Raw genomic sequence first — 11,667 nt, forward strand, 5'->3', positions numbered from 1 at the left:
ACAGCATAATCCAATCCAAAAAAAAAGACCATAAGCCACACCAGCTTTCACCATAAAATTTCAACCATAATCCATGAGGGAATCTCATCCCTTGACCATAAATCATAATCACACTGAACCAACTCCCACACTTAAAGTTTGACACATCTCCTGCAATCAATCGGAGTCTACACACATGTGACCCTTAAGGAGTGATTATTCATGCATAAAAAGAGTCTGACCAGCAACTAATCATGATATAAAAATCATATTTTGACAACATCCAACCATGCAAAGTTGATATGCACCTCACCTTCCAGCACATAGAGCTAGTTTTGACCTAGAAAGGTGGAAAGCAATCATAACCATGCATATGACGCTTCCACATCCATCCATGAGTTCACATACATCATATGATAACATCTCAACACCATAAACATGATTCAAATCAACTTCGACCCTTTCGTCAACCATAAACTATAACTTCACACATATGCAAAAAAACAAGAGATTTTTGGCAGTATGCAAAACATGCAAATGAAAATATTTGACCTCAACCCAATGCATCAAATTCAGCTCCATAATATATACTATCACTTTATCACATCACTTTGACCATATGGTACTCACACAAAAAACGGTAACCCCAAAAGAAAGCCACTTTATTCATATTTGTCTATGCGGTTCGGGATGTTTAATCATATACTCCCACATAAGTTTATAGCCATCTAATAATTGAAATCAACACACCAAAACAAACCATAAAACATATCAAAACGGCTTGGTTAACTCACGACGTCAAATGGTATCCCCCCTTGATAGCACTCCTACGCATGTAGGTAAAACCGGTTATAGAGAGATTAATAACTCGCATTCCCGAAGTGATAACGGAGATTTAAACTTAACATCAAGTTTCATAAATATTTCAATTGGTTAAGTGGGTTTTCCCATCCGATGAATCTATATAGTGGTTTTCCAATTGGAGTCAAAAATATTTGGTCGTGTAGTGGGCAGCAAACGTACTGTTTTTTGACCATATCTCTTAGCTCGTGCGTATTTTTCACATGACACAGAAGAGAGGAAATGTTCTAAATGATGTGTTATATCTCTGGTATAAAGGGTTTGGGTTGATTCATAACGGTTTGTGATTTATGATCAAAACAGTGCTCCTACCGCTTCTATGACGTGAAACAAAAAGCGCTTTTTATGCACGCACTTGATCATAAACGTATCATGTGCATAAATCAGTGTATTAAACATGATGAAATAATCATGGGGCAACTTTGTATGTACTCGGTTAATCCATACATGCACTCATATGCGAAAAAACAATCATCCAGAGGGTGACTACGCAAAAAACGACATAGAGAGAGAGAGAGAGAGAGAGAGAGAGAGAGAGAGAGAGAGAGAGAGAGAGAGAGAGAGAGAGAGAGAGATGATGATGACTATGGAGTTTAGGGTTTCTCACCATGAAAAAATTGAAAAGTATCTGGCTTTATCTCTTCTTGGCTTTCTAATGAAATTGGGAACAACTTCTTAGTGACCCTAAAAGGCTAGTGGTGGAAACATGAGAAAGAACTCTAAGTTTGGAGGCCTCTTGCGAAACTGCATCATGAGAATGGATCCTCCAAGTAGGGAGGTCTCCACAAGCTATAGCCATAGGCTGGGGAGCCCTCTAAGGGTAGAGTCGATTGGATGGCCGGATAGGAGTCATAGCAGCAACCAATTGGGAGCACAACGACAGACAGGTGGGATTGGTCTGAACAAACGTTAAATGTTAGGTGAAAACTTTAAAGGAGTTTAATCCAATCCGTTGGCAGGCATCCATCCGGACACGACCCTCTTCGTAGCTATTTTGTGATGGCTTTCAAGTCCGCCCAGGATCCATCACCAAAAATTGGTACGCTTTGAACCCATGACCCCCAACCACCAAGAATAGCTTACTCAATTTGAGCTAGCCAACAAGGCTCATGAGCTTGCTTGAGAAGGGCTCCAAAAATACTAGTGATAAGCTTACTTCGATAGAGACACACACACAGAGAGAACCCAAGAGCAGAAGGTGAGGTCAAACACCCAAATGAGCTCTAAATTCAGAGCTTGAGGGCTCAAATTGAAGCTCCTCATAGATGCTACTTAACATAGATAATGAATGAAATAAAAAATCAAGGGGATTCTTAATGCTACATAACATAGATAATGAATGAAAGAAAAAATCAAGGGGATTCTTAATGATATGGGCACAAAGAGGATGCCAAATTGTACTAATTGCAATGCAATGAGAACCTAGCAAGGATCATAATGCTCCACTAATCACTAATTCCTTAATCAATGAGGATAGTGACTCATTGTGGTATTTCCAAGAGCATGCCCAAGCTCTAATTAAGATCATCAATAATTAGGGAACTTAAGCTAGAAAGAAAGATAAGAAGAGAAACCTAATGGAGATGCTAATCAGACTAGCACAGAAATGCATAGCAATAAACCTAGCCAGCATACCATGGCTCTAATACCACTTGTTGGGATTGGGATCGTGATAGCTAAAGTGGGTGATAGACAAACATTATGCACATGTGTGAGTATGTGTAGGCTACATCTTTACTCAAGCAAATGAGGCTCTAAGATAGATTAGCTTGTACTCATAAACATGACCTTGAGTAGTTGGCTAGCCTATCACAAGCTCATCAAGAGACAAGAGACATGTAATGCAAAACCTTGGATCATTCATAAAGGGATCTTTATGTATCTCTAAATTTTCACACCTTTATATCTCAGACAATTGACTCTTCTTTCATTTATTCACACTCTAGTGACTCTAGGAATAATCCCACGATTCCCAACACGAACATAGAGGCACCTTGTGGCCCTGTGGCTATAGGGTACTAGCATAGGGGCACGGTGTCAAGAAGTTGGCGGTCTTGCCAGGAAGGCACCGGGCCTCTTGCTGTGAGAGTTTGTGAGGAAGCTCAAGGGTTATGAGAAGGAGCTAAGATGTAGATAACATAGCTTCTAGAGCTAAAGAAGAAATGTAGCCAAAGAAGCCGCTCACATTCCCTTACAAACACACACGTGATGGAGAGAACTCATGAAAGATAGTCAAAACAAAACAAAAATGAAAACATCAAGATTACGATCATATTGTATCATGGGTAGGATAAAAGGGTTAATTGATGAGTTAATGATATTTAATCTTTGTTGTCCAAATAAGCTACGGATTGCTCTTTGGAACTGTAGCTTTGTGCTTACTAGCGATGGGGATTAGTTGTGAGTACAAATCATCTTGATTCATAATAAAATAAGGATCATATGTTTTTTCTAGCAATGGGGATTAGTTGTGAGTACAAATCCTCTTGATTCATAATAAAATAACCACACTCACATCAAAAGAGAAGTTATAGTCAATAATAGGTAGTATGATGGGATCTGATGAGAGAAGTATTTCATTGAGCCTTTTAGGACCAAATAGAAACACTATACATTGCTGAAAGTGAATCTTTCGACTAATCCAAATGTTAACCCTAATAGATTGCACAAAATGGAAATGAAAGAAATCACCTCTATGTGGATTATGGTTATTCATCGATGATATACTTAGTGCGTTCAAAGATAAAGGTGTGAAAGAAGTGAAAGGAGAAGAAGAAGAGAGTTTCTCTCCCAAGCCCTATTGTTGCCCTTAGGCAATAAGGATACTGAGGGGAGAGAATTACCTGTAGCAAGGAGATTCTAGACTTTGTGGAAGAGAATGAGAACCTTACGAGAGAGAGGTGCTTGTGAAAGATGAAGATATGGTTACTAACCTTGTGTACATAATTTTTTCCCGCAAGAAGGTTGTGCCCGTTACATTGACAAGATTGTTGCTTGAATACCTTCCAATGAAACAATTAGGACACAACAAGAGAGATGAAAGGAGGAGTAAATATATAATTACAGATAGATCTAAGTGTGGTGGTGGTATTAAAGATAAATAATGAGAGATAGAGATGGAGTTAGAGACAAGTATTGGACTAGATATGCAAATGAAAGAAAAACTAGCAACATATATCTTACATGAGAGCAATCGTCACCACCTTAATGGAGAGAGAAGATGAGGCAAGACTTCAGCCTTTCTTCAAGGGAAAGTATGGCACTAAGATGAGTGTCTCACTATGGAATTGAGCTATTCTCACTCACTCATAACTTACCCCCAATGAAGAGAAGGTTGCCCTTTTTATAGGTGAGGGAGCCATGTTTTACATAATCACTTAATTAGGCTAAAGAATTAGCCCAAATCAAATGTTCTTTGGATATTTCTTAAAATGGGAAATATTAGGACTCAAAATATCATGAAATTCAGCATTTTTGGTCGTTGAGGCTCCATGTGGGTGCATGATGTATGTGGGCCCCACCTACGCATCTTTTGTGTGGTTCCAGCAGGGGGTTCCAACTTGTGTGTCTTGTCCTTCAAGGCATCTTTGAGGTGTCACGTTCACATGCTTGTGTCTTTTATCCTCCAAATATCTTATTTTATGGAAAAATACCAAGATTACCTCTTTTCACTTGATTCACCTGTTTACCATCTCTTCCTGTAGTGTAGTTGTGAGAGGATTTTTCACTCTTTTCCCTGTAACTTTTGACCTGTAACTCAGATTGACATGCTTCAAAAGGCAAAATTGGCCTACTAAAAGAGCTTGACTTGGTTTTGGCCTTTTCTCCATGCCCTTAGATCGGGATTTTCAAATTGGGATGGTCCAAGAAGCTTTGGACCTTCCTTTCCATAAGGTCTTCTAGTAGACCCTTCCCTCTTGTATGTATCCAAGAAGGTATGCATTATTGAAGGGTTATATTATTAAATAAATGTCAAAAGAAGAAAATAATTTATATATGGTAGGGTATAGCTGAGATATTAGAAGAAATATACAAATGCTTTTCCCCCAGACAAAAAGAGGCACAATCCTTGATACTTCTCTTGCAGTACTTTCTAACAGTAATGTACATTTATATTACTTCAAAGGTAATACTAAGGTATGGTAGAAAGATTTTATTTATGCATATGAGTATTATATGAAGTATACTTATGCATCAAAAAGTCACAAGACAAATCGTTTAATGCCCGTTCCCACTATATACGTGCCACAGCACGACAACGGTGTGGCCCTAGAGCTATAGGGTGCTAGCATAGAGGTCCTACAAAGTCACCTAGGTCACCAAATTATACCTACATGAGCACCTTGGCCATTTGGGGCACGCCGTGGAGTGGCAGAGGCAGGGAGACGTTTTAAAAGCCTCAAATCCTCCCTCGCATCCAAAGAGTCCTTCTTGCCAATAATGTGGTCCCATAGTGTTTGGGCTACATTCTTGAATATGTGCGTGGGATCCAAGAGGTGTTGTATTTTTAAGTACTTCCAATATGGAAGCCTTAAAAATATGAAATACGTTGACATACCTTTTGGTGGAGGACACGGAGACGGATTGTTGTTGTGGTGTTCCTCCCAAATGACTGCCCAATCTGCCATCGTGAGCTTTAGAGGAGCCTTTCTATTTTTTGGAGCCTTGTGCTTGTTATTCCCTTGGGGTAAGAAACGATGGTTATTTGGATAGATTACCTTGTGCAAGGAATTTGGCCTCTCCGTCACCAACGATGGCCCGCAAGTAGGACATGCATTGTGCCCCGATATGGACAACCCTGCATACATATCAAATGGTTAGAGAGATCAGTGAGCTAGAGGGAAAGAGAGATAGAGGAAAGGGGGTTACCAGAAATCTCTCCAAGCCTAGGATAGTCGTGCATAGTCCACATAAGGATTCCCCTCACTTGAGCCTCTCTCCCCCCCTTTGCAAGTGAGACATCAGAGCACCTCAGACGGAGAGTGAGCGAGAGAAGGAGGCACACGACACACAGATATGGGTGGGGATACTCAAAAGAGTGAGCAACCCCCTATACACTTATGCTATGTACTATAAGGTATACAAGTCAGTGGGCGGCCAGGCAAGGCACAGGCGCCTATACCCTAACAACCTCCCACTTAAAGGCGACTGTGCCTTTAAGCAAGAGAACCTAGTCTAAAGACTACAAAAGGCGAGAGAAAATCTCTCTCAGCTGATGCCCAATGGCTGACTGTGATCGTGTGTATCCGGCTGTCCTGCTCCCATGTAAGTCCATACACCACCAGACGTACCGCACACGTGCTGCAAGTATGTACGCAATACTTTTATATCTCCCTCGTGCACTATGCCATCATTAGTCAACAAATGACTGACAACCCCAACTGCAAATGCTCCCACTGTAGCTGCGATATCCGGTCTCAAGATCAGCATCTCATACATGAGACCACCGAATGCTGATGCATTGCTAGCGGGCCCTGCTAGCTCTACAGAGCATGCATCAACATATATATCCCTGGAAATAGGCATCTTCGACTGACAAGGCGTGTCAGCCACATGCATCTCCTGACTATCCACAAAAGACGCATCAACCTGTCGTGCAACCTTAGAGCAAACCACCTGCTCTAGGTGTCTGCTGGAAGACATATCCTGCATAACTATATCCCTATGCTCACTGTCGAGCATAGAAAGGAATGATTGCATAATCGCTGACATCTCATCCTCCTCTGCAATCATCCACTGCAAACATGACCACTCAATCTGCTATGACTCACTAGAGCTCTCATGCTCTAACTCCGTATGCATAGAGTCTTGGACAATGTCCTCCTGTCGTGACTCACTAGAGCAAGACCACTCTACCTATCTATCTTGCATAGAAGTATCTCGCACAACTGACTCTCCGCTTTGCTCAATCACTAGCAAAGCATTCATGTCTGACTCTGTCACGTCTCTGTTTGACTGCTCAAGTCGTGCCCCAACTGTGTGCACAACGAGCTCACTACTCTGCACTCCATGCAAAGCATCCTGCAACCCATGAGCAAAAGATACTTTCCGGGTCTTTCGCTCTTCGCATGGCTGTAACAAGATTGAGACTCGACCATCTCGCACTAGTACTATGTGCAATGGGTACCATGTGCCAACTCTAGCACCTCTCGCAATCACCAGTGAACCCAAATGCAACGCAAAAGATCGCTCAAGCAGCGATACCCGACATCCACTATCCCGTAACTATCTGACTGAGATCAAATCCCGTCTCAGATCTAGCACATAACGCACATGATGCAGGGTAAATCTCAAACCACTGGGCAATGACAAACATACGTCTATTGCACCCTCAATGTCATACACAACATCATCAGCCATGTGCACACAACCAAGTCTCCCACTAAAAAATGTGCTAAACCACTCACGATGCGACGTGACATAGAAAGTAGCATCTGAATCTAGTAACCAATGTGAAGAGAATGTGCAATCCGATATGCAATCCGTAGACATAAGATCGTCTGAAGACAGGCTAGATGTAAATGTGACATCGCCGTCACAAGCATACTCAGTAACCACCGTACTGATCTCACTAGAATCTGTCATGCCCAAATCTGCATTACGCATCTGTCGCCTACGTTGTCTCAAAAGCCTGAAACATTGACGCCTAATGTGCCCTCTATGTGTCCACAATGCCAACATGTCAAGCCTCTATGCCGTCGAGACTTGTGTGTGGGACCAATCTCTCCCATGGACATAGAAGTGGGACTAGACTCCCCTGTAGACATGGATGTCGCGTACATTGCATGTAAACTCTGCCATAAAGCATGAGTTGTAGTCTCCCTCGAGACCTGCCAGTAAACAGACTCAACGAGATGCAAACGAATCGTAGACATGGCTAACTCATCAAGATCCTGCCAATCATCATCACGCATAGACTTGGGCTTTGCCGATAAACCATGCAAGGGTTTATCCTGCCCAAAATCCGCCAATACAACAAGCATATGCTCCTTCCAAGCAACAAAATCTGCACCATCAAACTGTGTCAGATCATAACGTTGGAAGTCAAATGAAAAATCAGCTCGCAAAAAAGCAACCAACAATAAGTAGCAAATGTCAACCAATCAGCCCTAAACTGGCTCGAATAGCATCAACAAAAGTCTGCAAATATGGCTCAAAACCTGATGCAAAAATGCACCAATAACCGTGCTAAACCTTGCACAAAATCACAAGTCAATATGACTCGAATCCGGCTACCTAGCTTGTAGCCACACAGGCATACATCACAATATTCACTCCTGTGAGTGTGCCAAGATAACTGAATGCCTGTCAAACTATGAGCTAATCACCAAGCCCACACTATGCGGTATCGATGCATACACACGCACAAATCTCCCACCTGCAGAGAACACCACACGCAAATGCTGAGTGCAACCCGCTATCTCTACCTAGATCGCATAAATGATGTGCATAAAACTCTTGGGAAAATTTTGCCAGAGTTTCAACGCACAATGGCTATCAACACAAAACAACCATTGTCCTGCAAGCTCAATACAATGAGCAATCAATGTGCATCAAACTACACTCAACATACATGCATAAGATCTGCAAACCTGTGTCCAACAATTGCTCACAAAGAGTACCACAGGTGACCATACATGTCATCCACAACCAACCTCTACACTTGCTCACAAGATCTAGCGCTCACCACATAAGCATACATAGAGCATTACCTACTCAAAGACCATGTATGAAAGCCACAACACTACAGAAGAACCACTCAACTGCAATTGGCAACACCTATGGGAGTAATAGACTCAACATGTACCTGGGAGTCGAACCCGAATTTGTAACACTTGCAAATGCTCACAATCAAGCAAATCAAACCAAGCCACCTCATATGTGTCTGCTACCTGCAGTGTGCACGTGTAAGCTATCTGCAGCAAAGAAAACAATAGAGCCTAAAACTGTCCTGAAAAACAGTCTTTGTGTTTTTAATTTCAGACCCACCTGCACTCCGAATCAGAAAATGATTCCTTCTACAAAGTCATAGAGCTTGAAGCCACCTCCGTTTTGAACCAAAAAGTTTTAGAATCAGAGCTTTGTAGCGCAAGTTATGAGCAAACCAGTTGACTACTGTCAAACTGCCAAAAAACTGAACGACTTTCTTATGTGCTTCTTTGAGCTCATAGAAAGGCTCAAACTCACTTCCCACCTCAATGCGTGAGCTGAATGCATCAATCTCACAATGCTTCCATGTCTATGGAAGCTCCAAGCTCCAATTTGTCGCCGATGTAGCCGTTGCAAAGCTTGCCGAGAAGAGGGAAAATGTTGTACACAGTGGGCTGATCTGTAGAGGAACTGTGGACTAATCTGTGAGCACTAGGAAGCTCCTGAGAGCTCTCTTGCAAGCCTCTGTATGGCTTTCCACAAGCCTCCTCTATTTCTTTGCTCAGATCTGTGACCTCTCCGCCATAGCCGACGAGTTCATCGCGAAGTCGTCCATCTACGCTCTCACACCTGTTGCTCTGATACCAATTGAAGGGGATCGCAGAGCACCTCAGACGGAGAGTGAGCGAGAGAAGGAGACACACGACACACAGATATGGGTAGGGAGACTCAAAAGAGTGAGCAGACCCCTATGCACTTATGCTATATATAAGGTATACAAGTCAATGGGCGCCCAGACTCTGGGCGGCCAGGCAAGGCACAAGCGCCTATACCCCAACAACATCGACAACAAGAATGCCCATAACTCCTCCAACTCCGCGATGAGGGTCTCGAGGTAAATGTCAATATTTGACACTTTGTACTTCCCTGGCACAAACAAGGAAAGAAATATATTTCCCTTCTTGGTTGTCTTCCATGGTGGAATATTGTAGTTGACGATCACCACTGGCCAAGTGCTCCATGAAGTAGACTTAGTGTCTAAGGGGATGACACCATCAGTTGCTAACCCAAGCCTCAAGTGTTGAGGCTCCAATGCAAACTCTGGCCATTGAGTTTCGATGTGCCTCCATTCAGGTGAATCGGCAGGGACATGCATCATTCCATCATTTGAGCGATGGTTTGTGTGCCATGCGGAAGCTCCACAATAGACCTGCTTTTAAACATGTGTTGGATGCGAGGAATTAATGAAAAATGTCTTAATACCTTGCGGGGTAGGTGTGCCCTGCTCACACCTGTCTGTATCGTGCCTCCTCGCACACGGGACATGAGGTAGCATGTGCATGCTCATTGCAATATAGCATGCAATCATTGACGCACGCATGGATGCGCTCATACTCCATTCCAAGTGCAGTGACATACGTTCTAGCTCGTCGATGATCTGGAGGCATGTGGTGATCTTCTGGAAAAATTTTGCGCATCAAATTACAACAAACATGCGTATTAGTATAATTCCTAGAAGACGATACCATAAAGAGAGAGGGAGAGAATTTATAAAAGCCACATTCCATACTTACAAAAGTAGTGCATCGATACTTGCATTACTCCAACCGAATTTACTTGCAAGTTGAGAACTTCAAACGATGCTCGGAGCACCAAGTACCGTGCACCATCGTAAAGAGGTCTTCGGACACTCGTCATCAATCTATCCTATGTTTGAGCAACCCGTTTAATGCAGGGCTGACAATCCTCTTCTCACATGTCGCGCTCATGAGCTAGTAACTCATCACACATGTCGAACATGTACTCATCCTCTACCTCAAAGTGCGACAAAGACACCATAGGAGCTGTCGATGTAGAGCCAACGGGAGGATCACCATGCAGTGCACCTAAATTGCCTAAACGCTCTTGCCTCTGCCGTTCGGCCTTGCGCGCCGGTGCACCACCACCGAACACAGGCCAATGGAGCACCTCCTCAAGCGATGGGTGAGTCGCGCTATCATCTCTTTGAGCGCTTTTTCGAGGATGCCAAAGCCCTTCGTTTTCCACGTGCTCCAAAGCAATGCGCCTCAAGCAAAGAATTTCCCTTTTGCTCTTGGCGCAAGGACAAGGTAGTTTTTCCTTGAGCCAACGATTTCGCTCTGGGCCTCCAGGAGGACCAAGATCATCCCAGTTGATGTCCTGCTCACGCAAAAGGTTGTTTATTTAGTCATGTGTCCTAAAAAATAAATAATTAGAAAAACACTTAACTCCATTAGAAAAACTACATATCGTTAAAGCCAAAGGGAATAAAAAACAATGAGTGTTAAAATTATTTTTTAACTAAAAGAGAGTTTTAAAATTTCAATTAATAAACATATTAAAGTACTACAAAATAAAGTATCCATAAAAAATTAAAAATCTTCATCAAAAAATTCAAAAGGCTAAAAAATGAAATAATGTATAGCTAAGGGTAGAGGGGGTGGTTTGCACCCCCCCCCCCCCCCCCCCCCCCCACAACCTCGGATTCACATGTATCCGTTTGAAATGACTGGCTGCGGTAATAGGCGCAGTAATAGTCGCGGTAATAACTGGCGCCTAAAAAAGGAAAAAAGGCAGAGTATGCCGCGTTTTTGCAGCCCAATAGAACCTCAAAAAAATTTGGCATCAAGAAGTGCGTTTCAAAAGGGCATACAACAACCACAAAATCTATTGAGCACAGAATGCCATCGAAGCCAAAAGCTTAGAAGATTGAGGTTGCAAACAACTAGGAAGCAGCAAGAAGTCCAAATATCTATAAGTCAAAGTGGAATATAAAGTCTCAAGTGACCTTCCATAGAGACTAACCTAGATTAGGACAAGACTATGGCAAAAGAAGGACAAGGATCTTCTAGAGAACCACCAATGAGGGTATCTATAGAGATTCCTTGAGATCACTCCATGCAAGCATGACAACAATAAAGCAATGCTAGGTATGCTTTA

The sequence above is a fragment of the Adiantum capillus-veneris genome, chromosome 16 (assembly GCF_014529385.1).
Source record: "Adiantum capillus-veneris isolate H3 chromosome 16, ASM1452938v2, whole genome shotgun sequence".
In the NCBI taxonomy this organism is placed as follows: Eukaryota; Viridiplantae; Streptophyta; class Polypodiopsida; order Polypodiales; family Pteridaceae; genus Adiantum; species Adiantum capillus-veneris.